Source organism: Lepisosteus platostomus, chromosome 5, assembly GCF_059453375.1.
Source record: "Lepisosteus platostomus isolate fLepPlt1 chromosome 5, fLepPlt1.hap1, whole genome shotgun sequence".
NCBI classification, from domain to species: Eukaryota; Metazoa; Chordata; class Actinopteri; order Semionotiformes; family Lepisosteidae; genus Lepisosteus; species Lepisosteus platostomus.
In genome coordinates, this window is record NC_142615.1 from 15,481,645 (window position 1) to 15,494,069 (window position 12,425).

Consider the following 12,425-nt stretch of genomic DNA (forward strand, 5'->3'; position numbering starts at 1 on the left):
TCTAAATGAATGATATACTGAACGTATGTCCTCTTGATATGTGTAACTGTAACTGAATGAATATATATCTTTTGTATTCTGATAACCTTTACGATAAGATCTGTTAAGTTTACATGCATATTCCATATATTGATAAATGTATCCTCGTGTATTAGTACCTGTGTGTGCGTTTTTTGAGTTATATCGCATGGTTGGATTCTAAGACCATTAAAAGAATCAATTTTGTGATTTACTGCCACAATTAATAATTGTCCCAGTAAATGCCCAAACCCCTACAGAACTGGTGCCTCGTGAGAGCACACTACAACAGTGTGTGATCTCCTGTCCCAGCCTGAGGAGCAGACAGCGAGCCTGTCTCTCAATAATAATAATACAGTGTGTCATTTCCTGCCCCAACCAGAGGAACAGACAGTGAGCATGTCTCTCAACAATAATATGAATAAACTGTGTGATCTCCTGTCCCAGCCTGAGGAACAGTCAGCCCGTCTCTCAATAATAATCCTAATAATAATAAGTTTTCCTATCAGTTTTCCTATTCACCACCACACCCCCGTCTCATCCTACTTAAGCACATGTCTTTCCCTACCTCCTTGCTCAGTATTGGTTTCCCTTTCGAGCTTCCTGGTTGCCCTACTCCTTCTTCTACCTAGTGTTCTTCTTGGCTTTCCGTTTACGGTTTTTCCCCTTTTGACTACAGCTTTTCGGATCACGGCTTGGCTTCGTTACTCACGCTCTGTTTTGGATCTCTGGCTACCCCTGGACTATCGGATTGCTCTATTGTCTACGATTTCGGATCACGCTTTGACTTCGGTAACTCGTTCCCTTTTGGATCTCTGGCTTCCCCTGGATTCTCGGCTCGTTCCTTCGACTACGGCTTTCTTTGGATCACGGCTTGGCTTTGTCAGCTCCTGCAAGTGGGTTCTCTCACTGGTTTCGGTTTCTCTTACCGAATCCGTAACATATACGATGTGTGATCTCCTGTCCCAACCTGAGGATCAGACAGGAGTGAGCCAGTCTCTCAATAATAATAATACAGTGTGTGACTTCCTTTCCCAGCCTGAGGAAAAGACAGTGAGCCTGTCTCTCAATAATAATAATACAGTGTGTGTCTTCCTGTCCCAGCCTGAGGAGCAGACAGCGAGCCTGTCTCTCAATAATAATAATACAGTGTGTGACCTCCTGTCCCAGCCTGAGGAGCAGACAGCGAGCCTGTCTCTCAATAATAATAATACAGTGTGTCATTTCCTGTCCCAGCCTGAGGAACAGACAGTGATCCTGTCTCTCAATAATAATAGAACAGTGTGTGATCTCAAGTCCCAGCCAGAGGAACAGACAGTGAGCCTGTATCTCAATAATAATAATAATAATAATAATAATAATAATAATACAGTGTGTGATCTCCTGTCCCAGCCTGGGGAACACTGAGCCTGTCTCTCAAAACTAATAATACAGTGTGTCATTTCCTGCCCCCGCCAGAGGAATAGACAGTGAGCATGTCTCTCAACAATAATATTAATAAACTATGTGATCTCCTGTCCCAGCATGAGGAACAGACAGTGAGCTTGTCTCTCAATAATAATACAGTGTGTGATCTTCTGTCCCAGTCTGGGGAATAGAAACTGAGCCTGTCTCTCAGTTATAATAATATAGTATGTGATCCACTGTCCCAGCCTGAGGAACAGACAGGAGTGAGCCCGTCTCTCAATAATAATACAGTGTGTGATCTCTTGTCCCAACCTGAGGAACAGACAGGAGTGAGCCAGTCTCTCAATAATAATAAAGCAGATTATGATCTCCTGTCCCAGCCTGAGGAACAGACAGTGAGCCTGTCTCTCAAAAATAATAATACAGTGTGTGACCTCCTCTCCCAGTCAGGCGAGTCAGGCGCCATGGCTTTCGATTGCGGCCACACCACCCTTAATGTGCCCGATCTTGTCTGATGTCGGAAGCTAAGCATGGTTGGGCCTGGTTAGTACTTGGGTGAGAGACCACCTGGGAATACCAGGTGCTGCAAGCTCTTACTCTCTCAGCCAGCAGAGGTTGCCATTTGGTGCTGTAGACTTTGGGAGGAAAATTTGGAGGATGGAAAGTTGATCTATAGCCTCATCTCTAGAGGTGTTTTGTTGCTATGGCATGTGTGTGACCCATATAAAAAAAAACCCGTTTGTAAAACGAATATCGAAGCTGCCTCTAAATCTGCAAATGAAGATGAGTCGATAAACCACTTGTTTTTCGTATAACTATACATATATTCATTTATTACTGATTTCATTCATTGAGCACAGATCCAATAGAGGTACAGCCATTCACTGTTTGACATGTCTGCACTGGTACAGAACCTAGCAATCAGAAAACGGGTGAAACTGCCTTGAGAATTAGCATACAGTACCGAGGCCCCCATGACCAAATAAAGGCTAACCTCGATAATCAGCCTAAATAATGCAGACTACAGCAAAACGACTGACTTTGAAAAGGGAATGAATGTCCGGAAGGAGTAGTGTAACCAGCTTGAAATGCTTCTCCGGACCTCTAACTAAAAGAAACCGGGAACCAGCAGTGGCATCGACTCCTTTCGAACTGGGATCCTATCGCAGCTCGTGGTGTTGTAACTCTTCCGTATCTGATATTGGACCAAGCACATCAGGGGAGAGCGTGAACGCAGTCCCCCACTACCAGAAATTATGCAGTCGAGATTCCCACATTTGGGGAATTCGCAGGGGTCAGCACAGCAATGGCCGAGTCTCGCTCTGGGTGAACCGATTTCGATTTTTAAGAACTTTATTTTCTTTTCACAAAAAAATACAGGACATCACAAATTAGAAAGCTTTACATTAATATACATATTTAAAACAGTATATATGATCACATCTCATTACATTTTGACACGGTACCAGTTACATAGCAACAATATATTTTTTGCTGGTGCAAATCACTTTACTTAAACATGATAATGTTTTTCACAGTTTCTTGAGATATTGACCTATGCTCTCTATTTCCCCCAGATTTTCTGCTTCCTCCCTCCCTTCTCTCCACAGATCTCTGAGGTAATAGTTCTCTCGGGTGATGAACAGGGCCAGGCTACCTGCTGCCTTGACTGGGACCTCGATGCCTTTGAACAGCCCCATGTTCCTCACTCTCCACAGGGCGTCTTTCCCACTGTTCACCACGGCCCAGATCCTGTCAAACTTCCTCCTGACGTGTTTGACGAAAGCAGCGGTCAGGGTAAATTGGGGCGAGAGAGCTTGCAACCAATCTTCAAACTGTGCCCAGAAGGCCTTAGCAAAAAGCAGGACCACAGGAGATGGGTCACAGTCTCCTCCTCGCCGCAGCCCACCCTAACGCAGCGAGGGCTGGGGGTGAGGCCCCTACGGTTCAAGAAAGTTCGTACCTGTAAGCACTGGTGGACGACACTCCAGGCTAAATCTCTGTGAATGTTACACAGAAACTTAGAGGATGTGTGTTTCCACACCTTCCTTGTTTGGGCTGATGTTAAAATGCCCACAGGGGTGTAACGAAATCTTCCAGTTTTTGGACGCTGACATCTCGGAGGGGAATATGGCCAATTGGGCGAGATCTTAGAAAACTTTTAACTGTCCCATAAATTGCGGGGCATGTGTCAGAGAGTGGGACATCCAGCTTGGGTCTGACAGCCCACACTCTGAACACCTCCCTACCTACCCAGAGCCTGGAAAAATAAGTCCAGGTACGCACAGCACAGAGGCCAGGAAAATGGACAGCAGCTTCGTAGCAACATCTGGGACAGACTTCCCCCCTGAGGGTAGCGGCCTGTACAGTATTTCCTTTCTGAGTCTTTCCTGCTTCCCACCCCATAGAAATTGAAACATCAATCTCCTCAGCACCGCCGCAACACGGTGTGGGATTGGGAAGGTAGAAGCCAGAAAATTCAAGACAGGCAAGAGCTCAGCTTTGATGACCAGCACCTTCCCTGTCTAGTGAGGTCTCGGTCCTTCCATTGCATCAGTTTTTTGTTTAAGATTGGCAATTTGTTCTGCCAATTTACTGTTCCCATCTCTTCTCCAAAATACACCCCCAGGACCTTAATTCTCTTCTCTTGCAGCCTGAGATCATGTCCTTCTTTTGGCTCCCTCCAGTTCTGATAAAAAATCTCACTCTTAGATTTGTTAATTTTTGCAGAGGAAGCCAAAGAGAAACGATCACAGCACTGCAGAGCTCTGCTAATTGAGGCATTGCCAGAGAGGAGCAGGGTGACATCATCCATGTATAGAGATGTCTTTACCTCTCCTGCCCCACTTCCAGGCACTGGTATCCCATTAATGGCCTGATCCTGGCGCAAGGCACAGGCTAAGGGCTCCATAGCCAAAACGAATAACAAGGGGGGTAATGGGCAGCCCTGCCTCACCCCTGAACAGACTTCAAAGGGGCCTGATCTATTGCCATAAACCATTACTCTGCTGTTGCTACCTGTGTACAGCAGGTTAATCCACTTTCTCATGATGGGGCCAAACTTCATGTGCTCAAGTACCGATGTTAAGTACTGCCGGTTTAGGCGGTCAAAGGCCTTTTCTAGGTCTACACCTAAAATGCACAGAGGGAGGGAGCGATCCTCTGAGTACAGACAGACATCCCTCAACAAGGCCAGGTTGTCGCTCATCAGGCATCCTGCTATCCCACAAGTCTGTTCTTTCCCTACCAGTGAGGCCACTACATTTTGTAGGAGCAGGAAAAGGGCTTTGGACAGGATCTTAGTGTCCATGCCTAACAGGTTGAAGGGTCTCCAGTTCTTTATGTCATTCTTTGCTCCTTTCTTAAACAAGAGAGAGATAGTGCCTTCTCTTAAGGAGTCAGGCAGCAATTCTGTCTTATAGCTTTCCTCGAATAGGAGCAGTAGCGGATCCTGAAGCAGATCCCAAAAGGTGCAGTAAAAGTCTTTAGGGAGCCCGTCAGCACCCGGAGTTTTCCCCTTTTGTAAGCTCTCCATAGCCTGTCTCAGCATTTCTACTGTCAAATTCCTCTCAAGTACTTCCTTATCTTCTTCACTCAAAACGTTTTCTAACTTTGATTTAAAAAAATGAATTTCTTCATCCTTTACCTCTGTAGAGCTGTACAGTCTTGAGTAGAAGGCCTCGGTGCAGGAGAGGATAGCACTCGGCTCTGTTCTCTCTCGTCCCTCCTCATCAACTACACTTTCCATGACAGACTTGGAGCCTACCACTTTCCTGAAAAAGAAGCGAGTACACTTCTCATTTTCTTCCAAGAACTGCACTCTGCTTCTTAACAGCACTCCTCGACTACTTTCTTTCGCTATGCTCCGGATGTCCTTTTTTAAGAGGGTGATATCCTCGAGCACATCGAAGCCACTGTGCAGCATCGTGTAGAGACGCTGCAGCTGCCTCTGTTTCCTGGCTAGCACTCCTCTCCGTCTGGCAGCAGCCTTCCTTCCCTCAGCCATGAAAAAGGCCTTTGTCCTCACCTTCACCTCCTCCCACCACTCTCCTACTGACCCATACAGACACTGCAAGGACAGCCACTGTGATAGTTTCTCCTTGTAGCGGGATACTACCCCCTCGTTCTCTAGCAGCTTTGTGTTGAGTTTCCAGAGGCCTGGGCCAAAGACAGTCCCGCCCTTGAGTTCCACTCTACACCCTAAAGTAGGCTGGGCAAACGATTTTTAAAATTTTTAAAAAAGAAATAAAAAACGAGATATAATGATGTGTTCCTGCTCAACTTAGACATTGCACGACTTTAAAACCTATAAAAATGGGTTTCGAGAGTTAAAAACCACTTTTTATGCGCGAAAAATGGGTGATTTTTCTTCCTCGTGATCAGCTCAGAATCTCTGTGTACGCTGTAAGGTTTTTACTTCTTAATTAAACGTTTAAAATTCACGAATTTCATAAAGACAACACACGTTTCGAAGAGAAAAAATCCCATTCTTTTCTCTTCCTGTTGTGTGAAACTCATCAGCAGGTCTTTTTTTCCCAATCAGAGGCTCTGAAAATAGCGTACCGCCCACTGCGCTCCGTCAGAGAGGGGCGCGGCACAGAGAGAGGGAGGAGGCGCGGAGCTCAGCAGCACAGAACGAACGTTCTACTGCCTGGAGCGCTTATGGCAGCGATCGCGTCTGCATTTATAACTTAGTTTTTAAAATTAATCAAGCAATATGAAGCATCTCTTTTTACTTTTAAGTAACTTAATTATCAAGCACAGCTTTCTCACCACCTAGACTACTTTTTGATACCATCCTTAGACAAAGCAGAAACTTCTTGTTCTGTCTAATGACATTACAATTGGAAAGATTACAGATTACATTCGTCTTTATTTTTGTTATGTTATACATTTTAGAAACGTTTCATCCATACAAACACCACAAAACTATTCTCGATTGTATTTCTGAATGGTATGTTACACTTAGTTCACTGTTTTAATTACAATCAATATTAAATTTAGCACTGTAATAAGTTGTTGCACTTTCCCCCGCATCTTGTAAAAATATATTTTCATTGTTCAAATATACATTAAATCTGACTAATAAGTCATATATCATATAATAAGTTAAATACAAAACTGAAGAAGAAATAGGGTTAAATATAATTCAAAATATTTTGCTAACAATGTTAACTGTTTATAAATTATAAATTGTATTAACTAAAGAGTAGGATGGCACAGTTGTTAGTATGCTTTTTGTTTTGTTTCTTTTTCATAAATACAACAGTAGTACTTGATGTCTCAGCGCCTTTCAAAATTAAATTATGCATGCAAACCTGTGAACTAGAAAGATAACTAAGATATCCATCCATTTATAATGGTGGCAAAGTGGTTAGCATTGCTATCTTGGAGCACTGGGGTCCTAGATTCAATTCCTCCCATCCTGTGTGTGTGGGGTTTGCATGTTCTCTCTGGGTTACATGGTTTTTCTCCATATGTGTGATATGACTCCCTCTCGCACTCCAAAACATACTGGTAAGTTAATTGGTTTATGGGAAAACTGGCCCTGGTGTGTGTGTGTTTGTGTCTGTCTGTCCTGTGATGGACTGGCGCTATGTCCAGGGTGTATTCTGCCTTGTGTCCGTTGCTTACTGGGATAGGCTCCAAATCCTCTGTACTGGATAAAGAGATTAGAAATAGATGGAACTATACACAGTGTTAGAAACCCACTATGAAATGGCAGCATCTCACTGAGAATAAAATATTTTATAGTGCTGGCCTTTCACCTCTCATGCACATCAGTATCCATACCTAGTTATTTAAACAAATTACCTCTAATTAAAAACATCTTAATATGCTGGCTCTGTGGATCCGCATCAGCTATGTTTGCCAATTCCTTCAATTCATGTGCATCCAACACACAGTTCAATACTAGTAACTGCACAAAATCTAAAATACAATCCTCATTTCAGTATCTATGTAAACATACAGTCTGTTAACTTCATCCTCTTCATCAAAAGTATGCCTAACCCCATTAGGAAGTGTTCTTGTTATCAGTGTATTCCTTAGCTTTCCCAAAATTATCTTCTTCTTACCAACATCTCTAGTCTTTTATCCTGCAATAACTCAGCCAACACTTAAATCCCCAAAAGCTGCTTGTGTTAATTTCTTTAAATCACAAATATCATGTGTAAATACTGGCCATTTAATACTCTGCATTGTGGGATAATAGTTTATTTTAAAGGGAACTAGAGAAACTAAGAACTAGAGAAATTAAGAAAGGCTTTTTTTCCTAGAATTAATAAATGCACATCCTGTTCACTGGGGAAATTAAATCCACACTGAGCAATCTTCAATATGTTCAGAATATGACAGCAAGAATCCTATCAGGGATGCATTACACCTGTTTTCAAGTCCTTGCACTGGTTACCTATCAGGTTTCGAGTCAACTTCAAATTCCTCATCCTCATTCTGTACCTACAGTATATGGCTTATTATCTGTCTACTCCCCCACCTTTGTACTTTTGACTCTGGTCTTCTAGCTGTCCTCAAGAACATCTACATTCTGTGGGTGACAGGGTCTTCTCTAGCTGCACCCCAGAGCTCTCAATTTGTATTCCCAGTGATATCAGTCACGTACCCTGAGTGCATTTAAATCTAACCTCAGAACCTTTCTTTTCAGAAGACTTAGTGTCTGTATCTGCTTCATTTTCTAATTTTGGTAGCACCTCTAACTGCTTGTCTTTCTTATATGTATTTACTCTGAGGTCCTTTTATCTGTTTTTACATCTACTGTATTGCTTTGAGATGCCACTTTTAATGGTAATATATAAAATAAAGTTTTTTTATTATTGTTATAGGGAAGCATGATCAGATTTTCCCTGGTTCAGAAAAAAAGATCTAAAGTATACTAGTTTGTCACTCTTCTCATTCCCTTTGCTAAATGACTTTTCATACTAATCTGATCAATCTAACTGCCAGTTTTCTGTGCTTTCTCTATCCTGCTAGATTTGCAATTATTCTGAAAATTTTCATCTTGAAATAACTCAATTCTAAATACCCTTTTCACTGTTAACATCTTATAGCAACTCTGCGACAAAATATACACTTAGCTCAACCTGACAGTTCATCCTGCTACCAACATTAAATAAAACGAATCTTAAGATTTCTATATTTATGTCTTTATTTAGTGGTTTCATTAGTGACAAAGGCTAAACTTTCTTGGAAAAATGTCTTTTATGTGTTGCGGAAAAAACTGACTTGCTTTAACAAAATATGTTTACAAGTCCTTTCACCTGGCAGTTTACCTAAATGCCCAACTATCTGAGAAGCCCTCCATGAAACCATAGTTGCTATTAATTTATTTAGGGCTCACTGACAGAATTGCTGTTTTTTATGCATGCTAATTTCTGATTCCTCACTCTGTTTCATGTTTATAGATAAGACTATTGATCGCGAAGGGAAATTGATGTACATGTTTACATGTTCTTTTGTAACATACACCTTTTTGTGATTTTTCTGTATATCTAAGCAAGTGTTCCTGCATCCCTCTTCTGCACTATAGGCATGGCTTTTATTCTGTTTGCTCCATTTCTAAAACGTTTTGCTCATGTGCATTTTTGTATTTTTTTACACCTCTAGCACTTTCACGTCCTGAATTTTCATTTGCCTTAATTTGTAGAATGAATTTGAGTTTTAGCCTTAAAAATCTTAAGTTTTCACTATCTTTTGTTTCTTGTCCTACAACTGTTATTATTGATCACCATGACTTCATTCAGCCTTTCCTGAACGTCTATGACAGGCAGAGAGAGTGCTGTTTCTGGTGCGATCTTTTGCAGCTGACATTTCACTGTTTTAAACGAACAAGAAATTAGATTGATCATAAATCACTTATTCTCTATAAATACAGCGTAATTGCCCTCCGAAAATCCTCTTTTTCTTGTTCGTTTTAGAGACCTTGATCGAAACTGATTTTAGATGTCAGAAAGGATTTATTTTCTCTGTATTTCCTACATTGCTTTGTCGAGATTTTAACTTTATATTTAGGCTCAGATTTCAACTATAAATCGTACACTAATTAAAAGCAGTAAATACTGATGTTTTGCTCCCTCTTACCACAAAAATATATATGTTTTGTAGCTGGGATGAACGTTATTTCGTATGCGTAGCTACTGCGATTTGGACACGAAGCGGTTAAAGATGGCGGCAAATCAGGCACCCAAAGAGGGGGGGGGGGGCGTCTTCTCGCCTCCATAACTAAAATGCCAAATAGGAGTGGCTTAAGCTACATACGCAGTCGTGTAACTGACAGTTTGAGGTAGCCTATCGTGTAAATTTCGCTTTGTTGCTGATAGGTTAAGCTTTCGAAACTCTGCCCCAAAGTCATGTGACTGATTTTTCGCCCTGTTTCGTTGGTTAAACGCAATGATCACAAGCACCACCATGGTTACTGGGATGTGTAGTTTTTAATTCCGTTTGAATTATAACTGTACGTACTGTCTTCATATTTGGCCAGGGCTTTAAAGAGAAGGCGCGCCAAAAAATTTCGGTGCCGTCGTCTCCGCTTTAAAGGTACCCCGTGCTGGAAGAATTTGACCTCGGAACGTTTGCCCAGCGTACCTAAAGCCTGATGATCTGAGAAGAAGACAGGCTGAAGAGTGACCCCAACAACTTTCACTCTCTCTCTGAGACAAAGCAATAGTCAATTCTGGAGCTGCTATTCCTCCCTGACCATGTATATCCTGCTGTTGTGGGATATATACATATATATGTGTCTGAGAGTTTAAAGTCTTGAACTAAGTTTTGCAGGGCCAGTGAGCTGGAATCCAATTTTATTGGCCTTTTGGCTAAGATCAAGTTCAAGTGGCATGCCCGCAGTTCTTGTCTTTCCAAAGTTCTAGAAGGCGATCGAAGATCCTGAAGAGCGCTTGAGCTGGTATCGCCCTAGCTTGAGCCTAGGGGGTTAAGGCCAAGCAGCAGCTGAGCTGGGAGGGATCCGGCAGCAATGTTCTCCCTCTCTCTCTCTCCTCCTGCGCCTGCACCTAGCTGGGCTTTGCCCACAAGGACAAAGGCCAGGGCTCCCTCACTGCTCCTTTAGCAGCTAAACCCTCCTCTCCACAGGACCTTGCTCTCTCTCTTTCTCTCCTTTTTTCTTTTTTCTCCTTTCCAGATGGCAGACAAGAAGACACTGATCCGGTTCCACTGGACCAAGAAAACAGAGACGATGCTAACTGCGAAATCCTTTTTCATTACCTTCCTAAGAGGGATCCTGCAGTTGGTGGCCGGAGATCTCTACTGCCTGCAAGACAACAAGGCAGAGAGATACATGGAGGCCTACATGGCCACGGACGCCTCATATGAAAAGGCAACGAAAATGATCAAATGAAAAAGGTAAGCACCCCGGTTTCTCTGATTTCAGGCCGGAGCCTATGAGGAAGACAAACCAGAGGACCATCACAGTCCTCACATACAACCCCTACGTACCAATGGAACTGGTAACAGCGTACCTAGGGAGGTATGTAACTGTGGTGGACAAACCGACGGAGATCAGGGACAGTTGTGGCGTCTGGTACAGCAAACACCTGTACCGAGTCCTCCTGAAAGAGGACCTAGAGGGCGTAGACGGTTTCCAGCACCCCCCGGCCCACTTCAACATCGGAGCCGACAGGGGGTAGCTTTACTACCCCAGGATGCCGGATTTCTGCAAGAAGTGCAGACAGTCCAGCCACAAAGAGAACACGTGTGACATCGTCAGATGTCACAACTGTAACAAAGAGGGGCACCTGGCAAAAACCTGCCAGGCAGCCAAAAAGTGCGATGGATGCGGCGCCGAGGGACACCTCCTTCACTAATGCAAGGTAAGCAAACCTTCCTTTGCGCAGGTGGTGGAAGCCGACCGGCAGAAACCGGTCTCAAGACAAAGGGAGAGAGGTGAGAACAAAGAACCTGCACCTCCCCCGCAGAGAACCGAAACTGCCAAGGCCACACCCCCAGCCGCACCAGTGCCTCAAGATGGCCGCCAGGACAACGGACAAAATGGCTGACCGGAGGAAGGGCCCTGGATAACTCCCAGCAAGAAGGGAAAGAGGATCCACCTTCGGAAGGACAAAAGAAAAGAGTGGTAAGGGAGAACTGTTTCCTCCTCCTAGAGGAAACGGAACTTTCTTCCCCCGAGGCCCAGGAACAACCGGAGGAGGCAGCCCAGGAAATGGAAACCCTCCCCCCCCAGGGCCCACGGACAACAGGAGGAGGCAGCCCAGGAAGAGGTTACCCCCTCCCCCGAGGCCCAGGGACAACAGGAAGAGGCAGCCCAGGAAGAGGTTACCCCCTCCCCCGAGGCCCAGGGACAACAGGAAGAGGCAGCCCAGGAAGTCGGAACCCCCTCCCCTGAGGCCCAGGAACAACAGGAAGAGGCAGCCCAGGAAGTCGGAACCCCCTCCCCCAAGGCCCAGGAGCAACTGGAGGTCCCCGAAACTCCTGGAGAAAGGGAAGAAAAAAGCCTTCCCGAAATGGTGGTGGAGAGTATCCTCAAGGAAGACGAGGATTACTTTGAAGCCGCCCTGGAGCCGGGACTGATGGTAGGGCTGGACCTGTCCAGCATGTTTACCTTTCAGTCCCCAGCGAGACCTGGAGGGAGCCCAGCATATTCCCCCCAGGACCCAAACAAGAGGAGTTACATCTAGGCTAAACAGTGCCCAGATGTAGAATCCCAAGTTTTCCCCACTGTAAGCACAAAGAGAGGAGGTTCAACTTTCACTTGTTTAATCATGACTGTGAAACTTATCTTTCTAACAACTAACGTGAGAGGGCTAAGAGACCCGGTGAAAAGACGGGGAGTCTTTCATGATCTGGCCTCAAAGTCTTTCTCAGTTTGTTTCTTACAGGAGGTCCACCTGAAGGATGAAAGCGACAAGCTGACATTCAGCAGGGAATGGACGAAGGGAGAATCATGCTGGAGCGTAGGAGGGGTCCATTCTTCCGGAGTGGGAATCCTCCTCGGAAACCCAGAGATGACGCTG

General features: G+C 44.2%; 1 pseudogene; it reads left to right on the plus strand.

The window, feature by feature from the left end:
* Nucleotides 1–1,898: 1,898 nt before the first annotated feature.
* Nucleotides 1,899–2,017, plus strand: LOC148664044 (5S ribosomal RNA; annotated as a pseudogene).
* The last annotated feature ends 10,408 nt before the right edge of the window (nucleotides 2,018–12,425 follow it).